Consider the following 25122-nt stretch of genomic DNA (forward strand, 5'->3'; position numbering starts at 1 on the left):
CTGGCAGGAGTACAAGAGTGAGCAGGGACAAAATGGCTTGCTCAGCATTCACACTTCTGCAAGCCAAAATGCAAACGCAATCATAAAGGTAAAATAGGGACAGTTAAGATACATACCTGCTTCACATTTTGTAGTAACATGGTCCGGAGGCAGGCTATATTCCTAAGAGGGTTGTGAAGGTGAAACAGTAGTGACCGAAACAACACATTATGACAGTGTAAAATAAAGGGAATGTCCAATCACAGTTCTATGAAACTATAAATACTTTAATAAAACACACCATCTGCAAGTAGTGCGAAAAGAGTTTACTGTACAAAAAACCCACCCCAGAGGAAACACAGAGAATATGCAACAGACTGGAGAAAGTATCACTTTGAGCTTAGTTCCATGGGTGGTAGGTAAGCTACTACCATAAAGGATATCTTGGTGAAGACAGGGACAATCATGACCTAACCAGTCCCTAGGGCCCAAGTGCACCAGGGATTGAGATGGGGCAGCAAGAGGGCATTGAGTAGGATCGGATGTCGGTGCTTGGTGTGGTCAAACAGCAGTGACAGAAACCTGGGCCTCTAGTTCTTCCGGCCCCTCCCTCAACCTATATTACACTTTGTCCCGCCATGACCGCCTCATTGAGAGAGGCGGCGGGGTTGCCTTTATATTCAAGGATTCGCTCTCAATTTGGGTAGCACAAAACCCCGAATTTGAAGGTGTTGAGTCCTTGCACATAAAAATTGGAATGAACTCTGAATCCACTGTGAATTTTCTCCTCATCTATTGTCCGCCCTCACTCACAGCCAACTTTACTGCTGCCATCTCCAATCATCTGTTATCTCTTTTAAAACCTAAACCCCGGTTTAGTCTCCTTGGAGATTTTAACTACTGGCTGGGCCACAAAGAGGATTCGCTTGCCACTGAACTAGAGGCAACTCTTTTAGATCAAGGTTTTCAGCAACAAATCCATGCTTCCACCCACTAATTGGGCCATACTCTGGACTGGGTTTCCTCTGCTAATGTCCGATGTGATGACACCCATGTCATACCATGTCCCTGGTTGGACCATTTGTTTGTCCACTTCTCCATCACGGTACCATTTCACAAATAAATCAATAAACATAAGTCCACTTTCATTACAACTCGCAACTTCAAAAACATCACCCAGGATAAAATTGAACCTCTCCTATAACCCTGCAATTAGCACACCCCCTTAACGGAAATGTCATTTATCCTCACCTACATCCTTGTCAGTATCTCCTCTTGTTTGGCTCCTGCCAAATCCAAAAAATCACTAGGTCCCAACAGAACCAATCCATGATTCAGAAAGGAACTACAAAAGTCCAAATCCCTTACCTCAAAGTTATTCCACTTTTGCAAATCTTATCCCAACATTTCCTCCTATGAAGCGTATAAATCAGCTGCAAAATCCTACAAAATGAAATTAATGGCAGCAAAGAAGTCCTACCACAATCTCCAGATTCTTAATGCCAAATCAGATATGAAAGAACTTTTCTGGATTTTAAAGGACTCAGAATCCACCCCTGAACTTCAGCCACAAACGCCACCCTCAGACAATAATTGGTGCCAACAAGTCCAAAACGGAATGTACAACAAACTCTTGGCCATCAGAGCCGATATAGTCCAGAAACAGGCCGCCAATCTGGATTCTGTCCATAATTAGCCTTTCATTAGAAACCCATTAGTCACTGAATTTAATTTTCATCCCATTTCCGAGGCTGATTTGAGTATCATCATTGAACAGCTCAAGGCCACAAAATGTAAGGGCGATCCGTTCCCCTCCTTGATAATAACATTTTGCCCCCCTCTACTTTCAAAAGCAATTTGTAATTTTGTAAATGCCTCCTCCTTACTAGAGGGCTGTATCCCTGACAACCTCAAATTAGCCTGGATCACTCCCATCCTTAAGAAGCCCGGGCTGGCCCCTGAAAACCTGCTTAATTATAGACCTATTACTAACACTCATTTCCTCCTAAAAATTCTGGACCGGGTAGCGTATTCGCAAATTGCTCTCCACCTGAACCAGCATCCCATTCTGAATATCTACCAGTCTGGTTTCAGACAGGGTTACGGTACTGAGACCTCCCTTCTGGATATCAAGTCACGTCCCCTAGAAAGTATGGATAAAGGTTTAGCCTCCCTCCTTGTTTCATTAGATCTCTCTGCAGCGTTTGACTTGGTTGATCATTCCATTATGGTATCTAGAATGATAGAGGTCACCAATTTTTCCCTCTGCAGCATCGTGGATAAAGTCCTTCCTGGCTAACAGACAGAGCCGAGTCTGCCTCGGGAAATCTGAATCCTCTCCAATTCCGGTGCTCTTTGGGGTACCCCAGGGTGCCAGTACCTCTCCCTGTCTATACAATATCTACACAGCCCCCTTCTTTAAGATGCTTGGGGAGGAAGGAATTGCCTTTTCGAACTACGCTGATGACACACAGGTTGTATTCCAACTCTCTGGAGTGCACTCCCAGGATGAACACGAGCTAAACAGAATCTTTTCTTTAATTGAAAACTGGATGTTGGGTAACAACCTGTCTCTGAACAAAAGCAAAACGGAGCTGATGATAATCGGTAATCCCAATTATCTGACTAAACTGGACTCTACTTACAAATCTTTCAGGCTAGGTTTAGTGGAAATTTTCCCTCAACCAAAATTAAAAATACTAGGTGTGGTATTGGATCAGTCCATCAACATGAGAGCTCACATGAGCAGCGTTGTTGCTGCCTCTTCCTACTACGTGAAATTACTAGCCCATCTGAGACCATTCATCTCGCAAGTGAACGCCGAAACCATCACCAGAGCCATAGTGGGCGCAAAGATAGATTATTGCAGCAGCCTCCTTGTCGGTCTGGGCAAAAAGGATTCCAACAGACTTCAAGTAGTCCAGAACGATGCAGTCCGAGTAACAATGGGTTTAGCTCGGTGGCACCATGTCTCAGCTGCCGGATGCACCTTACATTGGTTGCCTGTCGAGGCACGCTCTTAATTTAGACTTCTGATGATAGTCTTTAAATGTAGATTTGGCTTAATGCCCAAATACCTGCAAAATCACATCCTAGATAAGATCAACAGTAGGGCTCTAAGATCAAGCAACCAGAATCTGTTAGTATTCCCACGCTGCAAACTCAAGAAGGTCAAGAACGGGGCTTTCTACATTGCTGGGCCTAAACTCTGGAACCCTCTTCCATGCATTCTCAGACAGTATCCTTTTATCACGTCTTTCAAGAAGGTAACCTCCGGGTAGGACCAGCCAATAATCCTCCAGTGATTCAGTTAATTTTCTATCATTGAGCAGACGCTCCGTGCCTGGCAGTTGACAGGCTCTGCTAGGGCACAATTCTGTGTCGGGCAGATGGAGATGCAGTGCAGTCGTTCAGCTGGTCAGAGGAATGCCGATACCAGCACCAGTGACTATCCTCTCACTCAGGATGCAGGGAACACAAAGCGACTGGTTCTGAGCAGGTGAACTAGGGGCATTGACTGGTGTGGCCCTCTGGGTTGCTGTGAGGCTTTCATACTTTAGGGTCTGCTCTTCTGGTAAAAAAAATCTGTTGCAGATTGGTTGGTCAGGTCCTGGTCCACAGCACCTGTCACTCCTGATAGTCTCTGGAAGTGGTTATGGGACAGAGCTTCATTCTGGCATGGACAGCTCCTTCTTCAACTCTGGCAGAGTTCTTTGGACAGTGCAACTGTCCAAAGGAAGTCCAGGTGAGAGTCCCCAGAATGTCTCTTTGGCCTTAAAGGTTTCCTCAATGAATCAAAGGTATTCTGTCGAATGAGTGCTAGACTGCTTCTTTTAAGGGCATACATCCTCAGGTGGTTGGTCTAAAGCTAGCCTCTTTAATGGACCAATCCCTGTACCTGATGGGAGTGGACTTTGCTCTCTTGATCTTGCACCCATAGTGCTTTGCTCCAGGGGAAGCAGAGGAGACAGGAAAAGGAAAGAGACAGTGAGAAACAAGATGGTGAAGGCTTCTTTCACTGTCCAGAGCACACTGTTGCTTATCCTACTCCCACCCGATACATCCTACTGACGACAAAAGACCTTTAGACATTCAGCACCCTGGTGTGAGGCTACTCCTCCTGAATGGGCTGGTGGCTGGTGTCTGCTATACCGCGGTGTCTTGAGGAGATAGTTACCGGCCCTCACAAAAGAATCAAACAGAGGCTGGGTCCTCTGCGATACTGTCCTGCCGGGTGGCAGTATTGGCCTCTCTGACCTGCATAAACCTTCATTTCTACAGCAGATCCGACTCACAGGAGCTGACACTTGAGCTTGAGCAGTATCAATTGGTTTGTGGTGGCCACGATCATAAATATCAGCATGCAGTATGCCTAAACTCAGGCATGACTTTTTCTCAGAGATTGCCTTGCCAACAGCATGGGTTATTCATGATCGTCATAGTTATGGTACAGGCAGCATATCTCAAATATTGCCCCTCTACTGCACTCACTTTGCTGTCATTGCAGTGGTCGAGTGGGCATCTTGTGACCTTTGAGCATGCTCTGTGTCGCAAGCAGAGTGGGTGCTGCAGGTCAGGCTACTGATGCAGCAGGGTACAAGTGCGCTATGTTTGTAACATGGAGTTTCGGCAAAGGATGATATGGTTAGTAGATTACCCCTTTGTAGAATAAATCACCTGCATCATTATAGGTACTAAACATCAAAAATTCCAGGTCTTTGCACCCTTGCTAAATGATAAATCCTCAAAGGTGGCACTGTGATGCTGGAAATGCATCTGGGGGACAGGGCCTCTGAATCCTTGTCCTTTTTCTGTTTTTACCGTGTGTTCTGTCATGTTTTCTGCCCAGGAGTCCATGTGGGACTCCTGGCAGTGCAGCTCTCTCTTTTGGTTTGGTGAACAGACCCCTGGGATACCCTTATGGCACCCATGGGTAGGGGTACAACCCTGTGCCCCTAGTGTATGTTTTTGGGCACCTGTGGGTGGCCCACAGAGCAGGGTATGGGCTGGTGGCAGCTCCATGCTGAATTTGACAGGTGCTCTTGGTGTCCTCCATTTTGGGATACCCAGGCCCTGCCATTGGGATCAGTTGATTCCTGATAGAAAACAAGATGGCCCCTGTGGCCTCTTGCTTTCTATTGCCTGTTATCTTGTTTTCCCAAAGTCCTGGGAAGCCCTGCCTCTGTCCCTTCCCCCTGACTGGCTGTTGGGTGGAAGTTCCATATATGGTGTTGTTGTGAAGGCCCAGCTAGACTGACTGGAGCCTTCCCAGTGACTGTATGTTGTGGGTACCTCCTGTGGGTTGGACCTGGGTGAATGGAGTGTGTGACCAATATACACTCCTTGTTGTGGTTGTCTGGTTTCTGGCATGAGAGACAAAGGCTGAGACAGCCCTGCCCGAAACTGGCCTGAAAGCAGTGTGTAGTGTTGAATGGCTGGGTACTTGTCCCAATCCACATTCCTTGTTGTGAGTGTCTGAAAGGGAGGAGTGTGGCCTGAATGCACTGTGTGCCTGATTGGCTGACTGACTGCATGAATGCCCTTCTGTATGATTGGCTGCTGAGTGTGTGCCAGCAGTGTGGATGAGAGGCAGAATAGTATATCTGGGGACCTCTCACCACTGGTAGTTGTTCAGGAACGTTCAAAAGCGTTCAGAAGCGTTCTGGAGTTGAGTCTCCACTCTAAGAGTAACTGGAACTGCTGATCCTCGACGTCCAGCTGGAAGAAGAAGACTTGCTGTGGCATTTGCTTCGACTGATCCGAAGGCTGCCGAGATCGTCGAAGACTGACCCGAGAGAGGACCTGGTAAGGCGCCCTCTTCCCGTGCTCCGAGGGACCATCGAGCACCGCTCCATCTTCGCCGAAGCGCCCTGGAAGACAGACCCTCGAAAGGCTGCCGACCCGAGACGGGACCGCTGAGGAGATCGAAGTGAAGCACCCGGACATCGACGCCGTCGAAGTCCATTGCCGTCGACCAGGGTTCGCAGGTTTGTGAAACCACTGGAGGCCCGTCGAAGTTGTGTTGCCCAGCCGTGGGAACCACTTGACGCCGTGCTGCCGACGACCGGAGCCGTCCGCTCCTTTGCCTAAGAACATTCAATCGAAGGACTCTCTCGACCGCATCGTCGACCGCTTATCCTGCCGGAGAAAGTCGAGGCCGACCAACGCGCCGAGGAGAAACCTGCCGGTGGGTTTCCCGCCACCCGACGACCTCAAAGACTCGGACGACTCGACGCCCTTGCTGGACTTCCGTCTCTACAATCTTTGCGGTCCAGAACTATTGTAATCGAGGTGCCCCGCACACCTCCGCCTTGCAGGACGCCGACGCCCCGACGCCGACGAGCACCGCTCGGACAAAGCTGCCGCCTCTTCGACATCGTTCTTCCTCGTTTGTCGACGGACGTTCGACGCCCCGTGCCTCCCGCTTGAAAGGGAAGGCATTCAAGAAGGGCCGTCGATTCCCCGTCGCCGAACAGCGAGTCCCTCGACGTTTGTCGACGCCTCTTCGAGGAACTTGACTCCACCAGGTACATTGGGGGGGTAAAAACATTCTAGGAGGGAATAAGACTTGCAGAGTAATACATGGACTGGGCTTGTGCTATATCTTCCTTACAGGTTGCCCAGGTGGTGGGATCTCCACACAGAACTGTGCCTAGTGGTAGGGGTCAGTATTCTGCCTATTGCTCAACCATCTTATTTTCTCTCCTCTCTCTATTGCTGGTTTCACTCTATTGGTCTGTGTGATATTGTACAGTATTGTTCATGCACTTCAATGAGATCTAGGGTGGTACCACTTTAGAATTGTAAATATTTGTCATTGTAGATTTTGCCAGAGTACAAAGTGAGTTATCATGATAAATGTACATAACCTTAACTTTTGATTATATAAAGACTGTGTTCTAACCAATACAGAGTGTGGATATTCCTTTGTGGGGGCCTGGGGGATACACTGTACTTAAGAACCAGCCTGCATCACCTCCTGAGAAGCTAGGCCTTGATTGCTCGACCATTGCTACCGAATAGAGAATCTTGGCTGGGGTCTCCTGTGCCTCTCCTCCACCATATAGGGAGCGGAAGTACAGACACCCCCCACCGGTCGTTGAGACCCGTCTCTCACAGGCACCCAACTCAGTGATCTCATGGTTGCCTAGAGGCACTGAACTCTAACCTGTGATTTCAGACACAGTTTTAGATCTGTAAAGTCTTCCTGAAGTGTGTGACTTGTCCTCAGCTGGAGGTTCCAGTCAGGCTGATGTTTGCAAAGCACAGTGCGACTGCCCCACCCTGGGAGATCTACAAGAGCAGGCTGAAAAACAAGCCCAGGGGTATGCCCCAGGAATTTTCATGTTGGACTGAACATGGTCTCATTTCTCCCTCCCCCAGACTTCCTAAAAACAGTTGCCTCCCTCAAACCTACTATCTATTCTGACGATATTATCTCAGCCACCATCGTTAAACAATTGATGGGCCTGGTGCTCAATGAGGTACACAGCATCATTAATGCCTCCCTCACAGTAGGGTCATTACAGGGCACCCTCAAGACTGGTCTCATACAACCTCTTTTGTAAAAACCGACCCAAGACCCAGATGACCTGGCCAACTACAGGCCCATTACGAACCTCCTGTTTATTGGTAAATTCTTGGAAAAAGTGGTCTCTGCACAACCATTCGCCAGTATCAAACAACTAAACCTCTTAAACGACTATCAGTTGGGGTTCTGCCCCAAGTGTAGCATCAAGGCAGCCACCATCCACGCCTTGGATGATGACCTCCAAATCATGGATAAAGGAGACTTTGTCCTCCTTGATCTCTTGACTACATCCAACACCATCAACCACCGCATCCTTCTCTTCTTCCTCGCTGACAGGATGTGATTATCTGGCAATGCCCTAAATTGGTTTGCCTCCTACCCCTTGTGGAGACACAAGGCCATGTAAATTAACACATTGGGCCTCATTACAAGTTTGGCGGTAGCCTTGCCGGTAAAACTGGCAGGCTGCTGCCAAAGTTGGGAATTTTTCTGACACCCACGAATGGGCAATTACCGGGTCATTACGGCCCTGCTGGACCCGGTAATTGCCCATTTGTGGGCACCAGAATGAAATGCTCCCCATTCCCATTGAGCCCCTTAGGGCTCAATGGGAATGGGGAGGTCCCGAGCCCCAGCACCATTCAGAATGGTGCTGGTGCATCCGACATGCTCTGCTCACAGGTGCCGGCCGTACTGGCACCCATGAACAGAACTCGTAGTTTGCCGGTCCAGGAAATATGCTACCGGAAAGTTTACCGGTACCGTAGTTTCCAGACCGGCAAACTTGTAATAACCCCCATTGAGTTCTAACTTGGCCCCGGGCATTACCTGACCTGGCAATGCCCAAGCCTGTCGGCGCTTATTGTTTAATTACAAATCGATCAATATTCAAAGCCTACATTTCTCTCACAATCAAAGTGGGGCATAACATGCTTACACTTATAAATTCAGCGTTGTGCAATGGTTGGAAAGTCTGCTGAATGAGAGGGGCGAGGCCAAAGGTGACAAGTCTGATTCTGCCTTTATTTAAGTGGACCTCTTGTGCCCTCCCTCTTGAATCCAACTCAATTGTAGAGGGTGTGACTGCTCCACACTAAACTGTGGACTTTCTCCTTTGATACCTTTCCAGATCCCTCAAGCTGCCTCAATATCTGAGCCACCCTTTACCTGGCTACATATGGGAGCAATTCCCCAACTTCCATGCCTTATCATTCATTTTTGATTCCCTGGTGATCTTGTCTCTATGACAAATGACTTTGGCTCTGCATGAATACAAGGATGAGTAGAGGACACACTGCTTACTCAGCCCCCCACATCTGCAAACCAACAGTAATCCCATTCATAAAGGTAATATAGGCATTGCTAACAGACATGCCACCTTTACCTTTTGTGGTAATGTGGGCTAAGGGTTGGCTATACTTCCAGAAGTGGTGTGAAAGTGATACAGTAGCAACCCAACATTCCAAAATAAAGGAATGTCCAATCAACTTTTTATAAAATATATATACTTTAATTAAACAAACCAATGCACAAATAACTATTAAAAACACTGTATAAAAATCCCGCCCCATCAAAGAAGACAGTGAAGTTCAGAATGTAAGAGATGCAATCACTCCTCGATATTTAGGAGGGAGGAAAAAAGGCAATAAAGTACCACAATATTTTAAAGGTATGTGCTTCATGGTGAAAAAGACAGTCTATAGGATCCCATTAAGTGGGCCAGGGGGACAGGGTTGTTCCCACAGTACATTATTCAGTTTGACAGTGTCAAACCAGGCTTCTTATCATTGCACAAGTGGCTCAAACCAGGTTCGGGTGCAGCAAGACATGTAGATCCAAGCGCAAGCGAGTTGGTTTAAAGGGCCATCTCAGCATTATCAAAATGCACAGTTTTTGCTATGTAGTTCGGACGACGAGCAGGGTTGGTTTGAAGATTGGGCTGGTTCAAGATGGGGTAAATGCTGGAAAGAATCTTTGAGTGCCGCTCCAGGTTTTTGAGTCGAGTTCAGTTGATAGTTCAAAGGTGTGATCCTGATGGTCCAATGTGCAGTTTGACAAGGCAACTATTCAATGTCAAGACAGTTCAAGTCATTGGTAACCACTGGCTTGCGTTTATGAGTAACTAAGTGCTTCCAGTGGTTCAAGTTCGGTACGGAGATTAGTAGTGATTCGATTTAAAAAGGTAACACACTCAGCTTGGTACAATGCAGCGACAAGCTGGTTTGGAAGTGGCAGCAACTGCGGTTCAGAGGTTGAGAGAATGACGAAAGGGGAACTGGCAGGGCACGTTGACTCAGCGGTTATTGAATGTGGTTGGACAATGGCTTGAAGCAGTTTGATGGCAAACAACAAGGATCCTAGCTGCTCTGATTCTCAGTGAGTCTAAATCCAGGGTGTCAGAGACAGCATAGGTCCTTGTTCTCATTCTCCCAACAAAGGAGCGGCTGGTAAACACCTGCGGGGTCCTTCATCTCCAGTGAGGTCATAAGTACTGGTGTAGCTGGAGCAAATGTAGCTCTTTCTCCAGCAGCAGGACATCCCAATGCCGCTGGGAGTGATTAGGGTGCAGAGCATGCCTCTGCCTTGTAACAAATAATCTTTACCTCACTAGCGTAGTAGTCTGGAAAGATGAACACTCTCAAAAGTAGTCCAAATGAATTCTTCCTTGAGGCCTGGATGGTCCAGAAGAGAAAACAAAAAAGGGGTGGGAAAACCCCTATTTGACACAGGTGATTGGACAAAAGCAACCCTGCTTTGAAGGGTCCAATGCTGGTCCAAGCAGTACCAGCCTTCTTGCATCATAGCCACAGTGCTTTGTTCTAAAGGAAGTGAAGGAGACAGGAAGGGAGAAGAGGTACAGAGATAAATAAGATAGTGGAATCCTTCCTGACTGTACTGAGCTCCTTCTGAATTCACTAAACCTGCCCCTTTTCAGACCCCTAACATCAAAGGCCCTGTAGTATGCAACACACTGGTGTGTTTTATTTATGGTGTGGCCTTTGATTTACTTCCAAAGACAGCTCCTTCAGAGAAGCTTTCCTTCTGGGCAAATATATTACCTGACCTCACAAAGGATCAAAAGAGAGGCATAGTCTTTCAGTGTCGTGTCCTTCTGGCTGACAGAGATAGGATGTCTGGATAGAATACACACAACCCTTCCATAGCTGACCTGTGCTACCCGTGTGGAAACATGTATGATACAGCTCAGAGGCGGCTTTAATAACAAGGGGAATTACCAGTCAGCCTAGGCCAAATTCAGGTATGGCTTATGTTTAAAGGTTAACGGGGTAATTCATAAATGTCAGCGCAGAGGCAGCACACGCGAGCAGCGCAGAGAGGGATCATGCACCAGCGTGCGCCAGCCGTGTGCGCTAAACAGCATTCTGGCGCAGCGCGTATTCATGGAATTCCCAAGGCAAAAAGAGCCCTGGCGCAGAGAACATCCTGCAGTGCCCGTTACGCCCCCAAGAACGCCCCTTGCGCAAGGAAAAGTCATCAAAATCCCCAATCCAGCGCAAAGTGTTGTGCTAACCCTGGACCAGCTAACAGGGCCGCTAACAGCAAACGCAGAGCTGGGACTATCACACGCAATAGGCCTTGGCCAAGCGGGGCACGTGTATTACTAGGGTTCGCGGGGAGTTTCACACGCGGTAGGCCCTGTGCGAGAAGGCTATGTGTATTTGGGGGGTTTGCAGGGACTATCACACGCGATAGGCCTTGGCCGAGTGGGGCACGTGTATTACTGGGGTGTGCGGGAAGTTTCACAAGCGATTGGCCCTGTGCGAGCGGGGTACGTGTATTACTGGGGTACGCAGGAACTTTCACACGCGATTGGCCCTGTGCGAGCGGGGTACGTGGAATTCAGGGGTGCGCGGGAAGTTTCACACGCGATTGGCCCTGTGCGAGCGGGGTACATGTATTACTGTGGTACGCGGGAAGTTTCACACGCGATTGGCCCTGTGCGAGCGGGGTACGTGTATCCAGTGGAGTGCGCGGGGAGTCCCACACGTGAATGAGCAGTGTGGGTCCTCCCAGGTGTGCCCTCTACCCCCTCCATGGCCCCAGCAGGCAGTCCACACCACAGGGGATTACCCTGCACCCCTGGTCATGTCCCGCAGGCAGCCGATCCACCATGGCCATGCCCCCCCCAGCCAGGCCACGTGTCACCTTGCACTAGTGATCACCAACTCATTTCCCCCTGCACCCCCACCCCCCAGCAGTGAGGGGCACCTGCCAGCAGGCCCCCACTCATGTCCCCCTGCAACCCCCCCCCCCCAGCAGTGGGGGGCACCTGCCAGCAGGCCCCCACTCATGTCCCACTCATGTCCCCCTGCACCCCCACCCCCCAGCAGTGAGGGGCACCTGCCAGCATGCCCCCACTCATGTCCCACTCATGTCCCCCTGCACCCCCACCCCCCAGCAGTGAGGGTCACCTGCCAGCAGGCCCCCACTCATGTCCCACTCATGTCCCCCTGCATCCCCACCCCCAGCAGTGAGGGGCACCTGCCAGCATGCCCCCACTCATGTCCCACTCATGTCCCCCTGCACCCCCACCCCCCAGCAGTGTGGGGCACCTGCCAGCAGGCCCCCACTCATGTCCCACTCATGTCCCCCTGCACCCCACCCCCCAGCAGTGAGGGGCACCTGCCAGCAGGCCCCCACTCATGTCCCCATGCACCCCCACCCCCCAGCAGTGAGGGGCACATGCCAGCAGGACCCCACTCATGTCCCACTCATGTCCCCTGCACCTCTACCCCCAGCAGTGAGGGGCACCTGCCAGCATGCCCCCAGTCATGTCCCCCTGCACCCCCACCCCCCGGCAGTGAAGGGAACCTGCCAGCATGCCCCCACTCATGTCCCACTCATGTCCCCCTGCACCCACATCCCCCAGCAGTGAGGGGCACCTGGCAGCAGGCCCCCACTCATGTCCCCCTGCACCCACCTCCCCCAGCAGTGAGGGGCACCTGCCAGCAGGCCCCCACTCATGTCCCAGTAATGTCCCCCTGCACACCCACCCCCCAGCAGTGAGGGGCACCTGCCAGCAGGCCCCCACTCATGTCCCCCTGCACCCCCACCCCCCAGCAGTGAGGGGAACCTGCCAGCAGGCCCCCACTCATGTCCCAGTCATGTCTCCATGCACCCCCACCCCCCAGCAGTGAAGGGCACCTGTCGGCATGCCCCCACTCATGTCCCACTCATGACCCCCTACACCCCCACCCCCCAGCAGTGAGGGGCACCTGTCAGCAGGCCCTCACTCATGTCCCCCTGGACCGCCATCCCCCCGCAGTGAGGGGCACCTGCCAGCAGGCCCCCACTCATGTCCCACTCATGTCCCCCTGCACTCCCACCCCCCAGCAGTGAAGGGCACGTGCCAGCATGCCCCCACTCATGTCCCACTCATGTCCCCCTGCAACCCCATCCCCCAGCAGAGAGGGGCACCTGTCAGCAGGCCCCCACTCATGTCCTCCTGCACCCCCACCCCCCAGCAGTGAAGGGCACCTGTCGGCATGCCCCCACTCATGTCCCACTCATGACCCCCTACACCCCCACCCCCCAGCAGTGAGGGGCACCTGTCAGCAGGCCCCCACTCATGTCCTCCTGCACCCCCACCCCCCAGCAGTGAGGGGCACCTGCCAGCAGGCCCCCACTCATGTCCCACTCATGTCCCCCTGCACCCCACCCCCCAGCAGTGAAGGGCACCTGCCAGCATGCCCCCACTCATGTCCCACTCATGTCCCCCTGCCCCCCCACTCTCCAGCAGTGAGGGGCACCTGCCAGCAGGCCCCCACTCATGTTCCCCTGCACCCCACCCCACCCCCCAGCAGTGAGGGGCACCTGCCAGCAGGCCCCCACTCATGTCCCCCTGCACCCCCACCCCCCAGCAGTGAGGGGCACCTGCCAGCAGGCCCCCACTCATGTCCCCCTGCAACCCCACCCCCCAGCAGTGAGGGGCCCAAATAACCAACCAAGCACAACATGCACCACACATTGAAATGCCCATTACATGAAACAACCCAAATGGCATGTATGTACATCAACACATGTCCATCACACACACACACAATGGGTGCCAGTGAATGTGAAAACCCACATCGTGACATGCATGAAACCAATGAGAGAATACCACACATTGAAGTACAGGAAAAAATGTATTGAACAAAAAATGTGGTGAAACAAATTCAAAGACCAAACAATGGACATAAGGAAAACAATGCAGAATGTCACATAATGATAAAAAAAGGAAATCAGAATACAAAATATATGAAATCAAAAATGTCTCCAAAGTCTCCCTCCAACAAAGCAAATCCAAACAGAAAAAGTAAAATCCTTTGCTCCATGGAAAAATCAAAAAAGAAAATGCCGACAAATCCACACTCCAACTATCTACAAAGATGAAATCCTGGGTCCATGAGCCCAACTGTCCAAATGAAACCTACAAAAATACACTAACTAATGAAGAACTATATACAAAAATGTGGGGTATTGTCCAAACGCCCCCAAAAAAAATGAAAACAAAAATGAAACCTAACACTAACTAACTAACTATTTAAAATGGAAGCGGGCTAGTCCGACGGCTCACTTTTTGATTTCCCGACATGTTGACCTCCAACTCCCTGCGAATTGCCTCGTGGCACTCGGCCGTCCTCAGTGCCCTCCGCATGGAGTTCTCCGCCCTGACCATTGTGAGCCGTGCCTCTTCTGCCCGCTGCCGCTCCGCATCTATGGCGTGGCCCAACCGCTGCCACATGGAAGACACTTGCAATCCTGGGTCCTCCTGCCCTCTGGCCGATGCCTGCCCCTCCGATGTTGAAGGCCCCGAGCCATCATTGCTCCCACCATGTTGCTTCTGCTGCTGTGCTTGTGCCTGCGCCCTGGCTCTTGCTGCATGCACGTCCTCCTCCGGCTGGGGTGCAGTTGTCGTGGTGGCCACCCCTGCTGGACGTCCGACTCCCGACTGTGGCAGGGATGTGTCCTCCACCAGCCTGGCCGCTGGGTCAGAGGCAGCTCCACAGGGTACCCAGATGACACATGGGTGGGAAGATGGCATGGAGGACGACTGGCGCTTTGGGGGTTCAGGTGAGGAGGGGGTCGCAAGAAGGTCCAGCACACGGAGGAATCCAGCACTGGTGACCCGTCCCAGTAGGTCAACGCGGTCAAAGAGGCATTGGAGATGATGTGCAGTGTCTTCATGAAAACACTGCAGGTCACCTCGCATGCCCCATTGACGCAACGCTATCCCAGCCAGGACAGGCTCAACCCGGTCCCGGATAGCCACGTCCGCAGGGAGAGGAAGGCCAGTTGTTGTGCACCCATCCCCTCCCTGAAAACGGGCTTGGACGTAGGCATCCCTGCTGGTGCCGGATGATGCAGTCACAGGATCAGGGACAAGATTACACACATGCATCTCCGCGGCGGCCTGTGCTTCCTCCTGACCCTGCCCCTGCACTGCACCACTGGCACCAGTGGAATCCCCACCTCCAGATCCTGTGTGTGTCCCTTCCACGGCCTCCTCCTCCTCCAAACCCCCCACCAACCTGGATGACTCCATGCCATCTTCCTCCGTCGGACCCTGTGGGGTCTCAGCTGCCCCTTCTGATGCCGAGGAGTCCATCTCCAACCTCCGCCTCTTGGACCTACCCTCGGCAGCTGCGGCCTGGGACGCGGCACCAGACTCCTCACTCCCCGACGAGATGACAATCTGGGAGGGGTGCCGGGCCTTGCGTCTCCGGCTGGTGGTGCGATCCCAGCCGCTTTGCTCCACAGCACCCTCTCCGCCCTCTTCATCAGTTGACGCTGCAGACAGGGAGAGATAGAACACAGGCATCAGTGCACTGTACAATGGACTGATACACACATGACAGTTGTACATGAGTGGCAGTGTCAAACTTCAGACATGGCATCACACTCCCTAACACACATGTCATTTCTACTCACACACATGAGCAATTCCGCAGCAATATTGCACCAGGCCGCACCATCCATACGCATACAACAGAATCAGCATCCAAAGGTGAGCCTGACGTCACATGAAACACGGGGAGTGCACAACCCATGCACACACACTGACACACTTACATGCATGTGTACATGTCCACCAACTGTCACAGTGATGAGATCGCCATCCATGTCACATCTGGCATTCAGCCTTCTATATGTCAGTGCCACATGCATCCATTTTGCATCACAGTTGCACACTTCTCAAATACACAGACATGCACATGTACACAGTGCAGATGCATGCAGCTGGAACCAACATCCATGTGTGACACCACAACCATGCCAACGTACATACACAGTAATTCAAACTTGTGTGCTCCCACATCTGCATTTGGCCTGCATGCTTACCCACACATACACCATCCATGTGTCTCACACATGAGAGGAATCGCATGTGTCAGCCTCACGCCCCCGTACATACACATCCATACATGGCCCTACAAAAACACATGTGCAACCTGCACACTACTGGCACACCATGACACACACAGCGTCCAATCAGTATGCATGTACACTTACCGCTCGACTCCAGACGGGTCTGCCTCTCAAGGACCTGGACGTGGAGCGCTGGGCATATGCGTTACAGGACCCTCATTTGGTGGTTGGACAGGTGGCCTCGGCGCCCCTTGGCATCCGCTGCCTTCAAGAGGTTCCGGGCCTTGTCGAGGGTCCTGGACCTGAAGTCCTCCCAGCGCTTCTTGACATGTTTGATGTCGCGGACTGCCACCCCCTCCTCGTTGATGCCAGTCACGATGTCCATCCAGATCCTGGTCCGTCCTTCATAGTCAGCGCACAAACTTCCAAAGAGGGTATCATACTGCCCCAGGACTTGCTCCACCAGGACACCAACTTACTGAAGCTGGTGGCCCTCTGCCTCTCTGGCTGGGGGTTGCCAGTGGTGCCAGATGGTGGTGTGCCCGACATGGCAACCCCAGAGCCAGGTGTGGGTGGGCAACTGGGTCCTGGGGCTGGGCTGTGGAGCGATGGTATCCCAGTCGGGAGTCTTCAGTTCCAGCAGGGGTGGTCACAGCAACTGCACCCCTGGCTGATGTGCAGGCAGCAAATAGCAGGGCACATGGGCAGCAGGCAGGCAGGCAGCAGCAGATGGCAGGTGGGAGCGTGCTCGGGGTTCTTGGGGCAGTAATTCAGCCTTCTGGGCAGGAGTGTGGTCTTCCGTGTGTTGTCGCATGGCCAGCTTGATACGGAGTGATTTGGCACATGAATTAATTGCACGTCAGCGTGTAATTCGAGGCAAGGCCCTTAGCACGTAAGCACGTCTGTGACATTACGCGCACGGGTGTTTCCCTCGTGACGGGTGCATAGTGAATCAGCACATGAAGACACAGCACGTACGTGAATTCATTGGACCAAAGGCCCTTTAGCGTGTAAGCGCGTATGTGACGTGACGCGCAACGGCGTTTCCCTCAACACGGGTGCATGTTCATTGTACACATGCAAAAACTGCACGTCCGAGTGTCAGCTCGTGTAATTGGAGGAAAGAGCCTTAGCGCGTACACGCGTAAGTGAAGTTGTACATGTGGGCCGGTTGAAAAATTACGTGTGGGACGCCATTTTCTTGTACGTGCTTTTCGTGGAGAGCGAGTGGGTGAATTTTGTACTTCTAATCGGTTCGCACGCGATTACTTCACAACGGTTCAAGTTCGTACTCCCTGTTACCTCTGACAGCGTTCAATTCTTATTTTGTCCTGTTTCCTCAAACAGCGTTCACTTCTTCTTTTGTCCTGTTTCCTCAGACAGCATACAATTCTTCTTTTGGCGGAGGTGTTGCCAACGCGCACACGTGCGTCTTTTTCACATTCTTTTTCCAGGCATACGGTGAGTCACGCACGTATTTACCAACTGTGCTTGCCCCATGTGTCGCGTACCCCTTCAGAAGTCAGTGTAGGCTGCTTGTATTACACGTACGCTTATTTTTGTGTTTCTGGGTGCCACAGCGTAGTGCGGGTTCATTTTTTCACGCACGTGGTCTACCAGGGGTTGCGTGCACCTTCATTTTTGTTTTCGGGGTGCTGTGCATTGCGTGACCCGTCATCTTCCCCCAGGTGTCACAGACAGCCTTGCTAGAGCACTAGGGTACGAATTCCATCTAGTAACCTACCCCTTTCACCCCCAATTGCCCAGGACAATTGCTTACTGCTACTCTCATACGCACAACAACATCAGTGCCATGGTTGGGAGGCGACCAAGCAGTAAGGGAGGCAAAGGTGCCCCACCGCCAAAAGGTGGGCGTGGTGGGCGCGGTAGGGGTCGTGGCCAGGATTTGCAGGGTGACCCTAGACCCCCGTGTGTGGAGGACCAATCAGGGACACCCATGCCCCCCCCCCATGGTTGTGGGAAACATAGCTGACACCATCCCAGCTCAGCCCTTGTTGGACCAGCCCATTTTAGCACCTGAACCGGCACAGGATGACTCCCAGCAAGTCTAAGCCACGTGTGGCGGTGCAAGTTGCTGTCACCAGGCCACGTGGATCTGGGGCAGCAATGTCATCTGCTGGCCCAAGTAGGCAGGGTGGGGAGGCTGCAGGGGCAGCTGCAGCTCTATCCACCCCAGCTCTGAGTCTCCCAGCCAGGACAGTGTCGGTCCAGGTCCATGAAACCGACGTTGGCCCTGCCAACATCACCCTGCAGCCAATGCCTGCACCAAGACCTATGGTCATTGTGCATTCGCACACTCCTAGTACCCAGTCCACCCGCGCTTCTGCCCCTACTGACCAGGGCGGCGTAAGCCACTCACGATCCGCACCACCTTTGAAGAAGAAGGGTGCTCTGGCAATACAGGCTGAGACCCCAGACACGTCTACACACTCCAGCACATCAAGGAAGCCTAGCTTTAATGACGCCGAACTTGATGCACTTGTGGCCTATGTGTCAGCACATAGCCGCAAAATGGTGGTGACTGCAGGGTGCAAGACCACACCTGGTCAACGTAAGGCACACTGGCAGACCATCGTGGACATCATTAGTGCCCTTTGATTTGTGAGGCACACAGCTGATGATTGCTACAAGTGGTGGACTGACCTGAAACGCAGAGCAAAGAACAAGCTGGCCTCAAATCATGCCTCTACTCTGGTGACTGGCGGTGGGTCTCCACCAGAGGACAACCAACTCACTGAACATGAGTCTGTTGCTGGAACCTTCGTCACAGAGGAACAGATCCAAGGCGTGGGAGACCTACCAGATTATGACGCATTGTCCGGTGAGTGCCCATGCATGTGTGTGTAATCCATGGGTATGTTGTTTGGGTGACGGGTTCTGATTGAGTGCCTGGTGAGAGTGTGTACTCCTGAGTGGTATGGGTCACCCATGTGCCTCCTCCAAAACATTCACTGGCCTTGAATTTGGGTATAACAGTATCCCTTCTGCCCACAGTAGGCAATTAGCGCAACATTACTGCAGTTGCCCTTGAACTGTCATCTTGCAACAACATTGTTCAGATTTTTTCAGGGTTCATTCAGGCTGATTGTTTCAATTCTCCAATTTTTGCAACACATTTATCAGCCCTAATGCCACATATGTGACATGCTTCTGTCATTGATTACACCCCTCATTGGCCCACATTTGTTACCTTGTCATGTGAATGATTAGACCATTCAGGCTGATTGAGTATTGGCCTGCTCACATTAATTTTTGGTGCCTTTTTGAATGTGGTACATGATAGTTGTTTCCTGTCATGTTGAAGTGACCAACCATTGATCTGTACATCTGCCTGCCATCACTGTATTATTGTACATTGGATGTGTTGCAGTGTGTGGCACATGTGTATTTTGTCACACTATGTAGCATTTTTCATCTCATCATGTCCATCTCACATGGATGGGTGACAGTACTCATTCACCTGCATATGGCTGTACTTGTCAAATGTACCATGGCTATGCTACATGCCATCTGTGTGCTGGCATGTGTCATGTATGTGTATTGGACATGCCACTCACAGGCTAATGTGTGATGCCAGTGCTACCCAGCATGCAGCAAATGTGTTGCTTTTCCATCTTGGTGTCATCAGTGTCTGCTTTTTACTTCCCCTTCCAACTCATTGACAGTGCATCCATGCCATGGTTATTGTCATGTGGGACATGTGTAAATCATGTACTGGATCTCTGGCTTGTCAGGCCTATGTGTGTGCTATGGTGCTAATGCCTGTTTTCATTTTTTGTCTTTCATGTTTTTGCAGGTGATGACGCACGGTTGCCAGTCATTTGGTCGAAATCAATTGGTCGACTGGACAACTGGTCGAATCAATTTGGTCGAAAACCAAATGGTCGAATTTTTTTTTTTTTTTTTTTTTACCCCTTTTTTTTTTTTTTGGGGGGGGGGGTCCCCCCCCCAACCCCCTTTTTTTTCTTTCTTTTTTTTTTTTTAACACGAAAACCCACAAAACACATATATAAATAAAAAAAAAAAATTCGACCATTTGGTTTTCGACCAAATGACGTCGACCAAATTGCAGTCGACCAGTTTGTAGTCGACCAAATGACTGGACACCATGACGCACTTGATGCTGTTGAGGTTGAGGAGATGGTGCAGACCCAGGAGGAATCTCAGGCACGACCGGGCACCAGTGGGGGACGTGGTGTGGTGGCTGGTGAAAACCCAATCTTACTGCAGACCATACTGTCCAGGGGTGTCTCTGGGTGCACCTCCCCGACCTCTATTCAGGTGCTGAATCGGATGATGAGACTTATGTGCAGTCGCAGGTGAGTGTTTCTGGCAGGGATTCTCTTCTGTCCAACCCACCTGCACCAGGGGTAGAACCCTCTATGGGGATGTCAGTGCTGGTAATTCCGCCTTTGGCGGTTACGGATGCAGGGTCACACTCCACAACATCTGATCCTGTTCCTGGGCCAGCAGATCAGAGGGGGAATGCAGTAATGCAGCCTCAGGCACTGCCAGCACAGCAAGGTGCAGATCGCCTTGCCCCGAACAGGTGTGGTGCCCGCCGAAGCGGTGGCCGTACGCCACCAGGCAATACTGTATGGGAAAACTCCATTTACAGTATAGCAGCCCAACAGGGAGCATCGGTTGAAATGATGGTTCAGGCAATGGAGAGGGTGGCCACTTCCATTCTCCCCCCTGAAAGGCAGATGGAGCAACAACGGCAGGCAACAGACTCCATTTGCCAATCACACAGGGAAGACATGTTGGCGTCCAACAGGGACCGACGGGCGGCACTGGAGACTCTGCACAAAGCCATATCTATAGAGTCACAGGGCCACAGGGAAGACCCGAGGGTAGAACTCCATAACCTCAGGGAGACTCTGGGTGAACTTGAAGCTTCTCGAAATTTAAGATCAGAACAGCAGCTGGAGCAGCTCACATGTTCACTCTCAGCTGAGCTGCAGCCAACTCGTGAGAAGATCCGGGCATCACGGGAGGCCATGCGTTGTCATGGGTTTTGACCCATGTTGAATCAGTAGAATGGGTAGATGTGGGGATGAGCTGTCGCCGCCCATTATTCTATCCCAGAACAAACTAAATCAATAGACTGGGTGGATGTGGGGATGAGCTATCGCCGCCCACATTCACGCCAGAATAGGAGAACTGCGCAGTTGGCACGAGACCACTCCAAAGATACAACCTTCTTGTGGGGAATTAATTTTCTTAATCCCAAAAATGGTTGCATTACCAGTACTCACCACTATCAGAAAGCCGGCGTTTTTAAAACCACCAGACTTTTGTGTAAAACTGAACAAATGAAACAAAACCAGACCAAGGAAAGACTTGCTAAGAGGTGGATACAATGTAAATCTATATCCTGAAATGACTTGAAGGAAGTAATTATTTAATGTATATGTAAAAATTGTAAGTGATTTAAACTGGGAACAAAAAGTGACATTTAGCTGAAACCTGGCTTAATGAAACTGAATTCTGCCTGACAACTACCCCCGACAGGAGAAACCTGTTCAGCCACTCTTCCCAGGCCTAGCTGCTTCCACTCTGCCCCTGGCCAAAAGGAGTTAACACCTCTCTGATTAGATTAGGGGTGGAGCAGCTGGGGACTACAGGGAGTTGAACAAAGGCCTGTCCTGGACTCAGGCAAATGTTATATTGGGGGCGTCGTAAAAGTGGCTTCCTCTTGGGAGAAGTGGGAGGAGAAGTGCCTCTGGGAGCCACCCGAGCTGAAGGCGGGGACAGGCAGAAGCTTCCCCCATGTGCTTTGGAACCTAAACCACACCCATCTGGGCCAGAGCATAATTTTAAAAAGATAGAAAACTCATGGGGCCTCATTACAACTCAGGCGGTAAGGGTTTTACGGCGGCGTACGCCTGAGTACGAGGTCCCTTAGCGCCATGGCGGACTTAACACCTGCTTTTAGCAGGTGTTAAAATCCATGGCGCTAAGGGACCATGGAGTTAATTACGCCACCGTAATTTACGGTGGCGTAATTAACGCCTTCCCCACTCCCATTATGCCCTATGGGGCAAAATGGGAATGGGGAAGGGAAAATGGGAAAATGGGGATTTACCGCCCCGACAAGGTTGGAATGGGGCGGTAAGTCCGCCTACCACCATGGCGTAAACGTAGTTTACGCCATGGTGGTAAAGTCACGGCCCAGGCGGTAACTTACCGCCTGGGTCGTAATGAGGCCCATAGTGTGGACTTGTCAGAATTATATAAGTAATTTCATTATTTTTGTGATTTTTCTGTGAACATTTTGAGAGGCGTTAGGACCCTGTGGTGTATTCTGGGGGGTTGCTAGCGGAAAATAGGGTTTCACTCCAAATGTCTGCATGTTAAAAATCTGACACTTCATCAATTAATGTCCATACTCCTTGTGCACATGTGTGTAATTTTGGGTAAATGTCCGATATTGCAAAACCAGTTAAAAAGCGCAAAATGTTGTCATTTTTGAATGCAAGCCCCCAGGAAGATCAGAGGCGGACAAGCATGGACCATAAGGAATATATAATGTGCACATGTAATTTCAACAAATTGTGTATCTGGAAAAGATGTATTTGAATCAAATATAGATTTGTGGGCAAACTGACCAGGGGAGGATCCTCTGACCATAAAACCTACAGCATCACTCTGACGCACATTTCCTTCCCCCAATCATGGGAGAGGGGAGAATTGGGCCAATGACAAGTAGAGAGGGGCAGGCTTAGCTAGGCCCAGGCACACACCCATTTTCAAAACACATAAAAAGAGACTGTTGGTACAGGTAGAGACATTCAATTCCATTTGCTGCGGAGCATGCTGACCGACGACTTCACATCCAGAGATCCAGATTTCAAATCATCAATCTCCAAAGACCAGAACTTTACTTCAGAACTTAAAGCAAGGGCCTAAACCCACAAACTGAGAACTCTTCTCAGCAGGCCTCAGCAACCTTAAAATCATTTGCGAACTATTCCACAGCCAGACGAGCTGTTTGAATTCTTTTGCCAAGAACAATTGCCAGAGACCAGACCAGAGATCCAGAGTGACCCAGACCACTGTGAGCAGAACCAGAGAGCTGACCCAGATCACTGTGAAGTGCCGAGACCAGAACCAGAGTCCAGTCCAAAACCTGACCAGATCCGTGACGAGGCCTATTTCAAATTGATATTGTGAGTACCTAGCAGAACTGTGCAGAACCAATCTCTTAGTTAAAATAATCTAATACAAACTATTTTAACCTAAGTAGAACAGCCTCCTAGAAATCGTGTCATCTGTCATTTTTAAAGCTGCACAACTGTCACCTGTCAATTCTGAAGCTGCAAGCTGTCAACTGTCATTTTGAGTTTACTTTAAATCCGAAAAACTACCTTTATTTAATCGTCCGTATCTCTGGAACCGTTTGGGCTAGGAATGAAATTCAACTTTCATCTGAAAGCTTAGAATCTAGACTTTCCAACGCACCTACTCCTTAAAAATCTACCATGATTTGCGATTTTGGCTCAATTTCTCCACTTGTCAAAATAGCAGCTCCATTCTTTCCTTTGTTAAAATCCGTTTGCAACTTGGTAATAACTCATAGAGCATTGCCAAAGTGAGCCTGAACTAATACCAACACGCATCTCCCACTCACCCTGCATCTCTAGAGGGAATTAAAATCAGTTGGCACATTTTCCCATCCATTGCCATCACATTTAAAAAGCACTTGGGCCTGTGTTTTAAAACTCATACCTGTTTTCTCTAAGCTTGCTGGGGTGGAAACTGAATTTCGTATTGTATTTGATTGCATTCCTGAGAACTGTGTGCTCCTCTTTCCATCTCCTTCCATTTCTTACATTGCATAGGGGGGGTGAATTGCCAGAGAAAAGTGATTATCTTGTCTTTTGCTAAAATCATATCAAGTATTTCTGTACTGCATTTTATTCCTCATTGCTTTTCCCTTGAAATCATAAAAGTATTTTGCTACTTTATCCATCCTATACTAACTCCTCATTGATTGTAAAGAAGTGTGCTAGTGCCAGATTACCCATTGTTGATCAACATCATATGTCTAAGTGTACTATCAGATATTAATTTATTATAAAGTGTGATATATATATATTGTTTAAATTCTCAAATAAACCTTTTAAACTTGCAAAACAGAACTACTTCTTGGCTCAGTGGGGTCAGGGGGATTCTAAGAGAGGGGTGTTATATAGGGGTAGTCATCCAGAACTCATGAACTGGACATAAAAGATATATCAATAAGGGTTTCCATTCAGTATCCCAGACTAGGCATTGACTTAGCTGTAGTGTTGAATTGAATCCTCTTACAAATTGGGGGCCGTAGCCGGGGATTCCGGATTAGATCTATCACTTGTGCAGATTAATACAGTGTGCTAACTGACAAGATACATACATCCGGTCGGATGGGGGGCGTGGCTACGAGAGCCATGTAGGAGGACGCGTTCTGGAGGAGCTCCTGAGATCCTGCAATGATCCGGGCAAACAAGTGCGTTAGGACGGACTGCTGACCACTGACGAAACACATGCCGGTGTGTGAATGTGTGGGCTACGCATGGTGAACTTCTGGATGGTGCAGGAGTGACGACGACGGAGATCGGTGCGAATGAGGTAAGGACATCAGGGACGCAGGACGATACAAAATGGCCGACCAGGGTCCGGAACAAAGGAAGAAGTGAGCCGCACAGTGACCCAGCGGAGGAGGCGCACTGCGCGCAAATTTGTCACATGTGCAGTCTACAGATTCCCTGGGTCATGTCGAATAGGACGGTGCGGCCGAAGGCGAAACAGCCCACCCTGGATGACTTCACTAGGACGTCCCCGGGCCAGGACACCACTAAGAGCAAGGATGCGCTGGCCGCGAGCGGCACGATGACTTCGGGCGCCAACCAAGAAATCCTGGCGGCGATTGCGGACCTAAGGGCAGCATGGGAATCTAAGCTTGAACTGGCCGTCACCGAACTAAAAACGGTGCTGGACCTCAAGGTCGGAGAGGTTCAAGAAGACGTTAACCTGCTCCGACAGGATGTCAGGGCCTTGGCGGAGCGCACATTGTCCCTTGAGAAGGAAGTCGGCCCGAATACTGCGGATTGCGCCTCCCATAAAGCCGACTTGCACGCCCTGATACAAAGAGTGGGCAACCTGGAGAGCAGAGCGGAGGAGGCGGAAGGACGAGCCCGTCGCAATAACATCCGCATCGTGGGCCTGCCGGGGGG

This window comes from Ambystoma mexicanum, chromosome 1p (genome assembly GCF_040938575.1).
Source record: "Ambystoma mexicanum isolate Mex_15411 chromosome 1p, UKY_AmexF1_1, whole genome shotgun sequence".
Lineage (NCBI taxonomy): Eukaryota > Metazoa > Chordata > Amphibia > Caudata > Ambystomatidae > Ambystoma > Ambystoma mexicanum.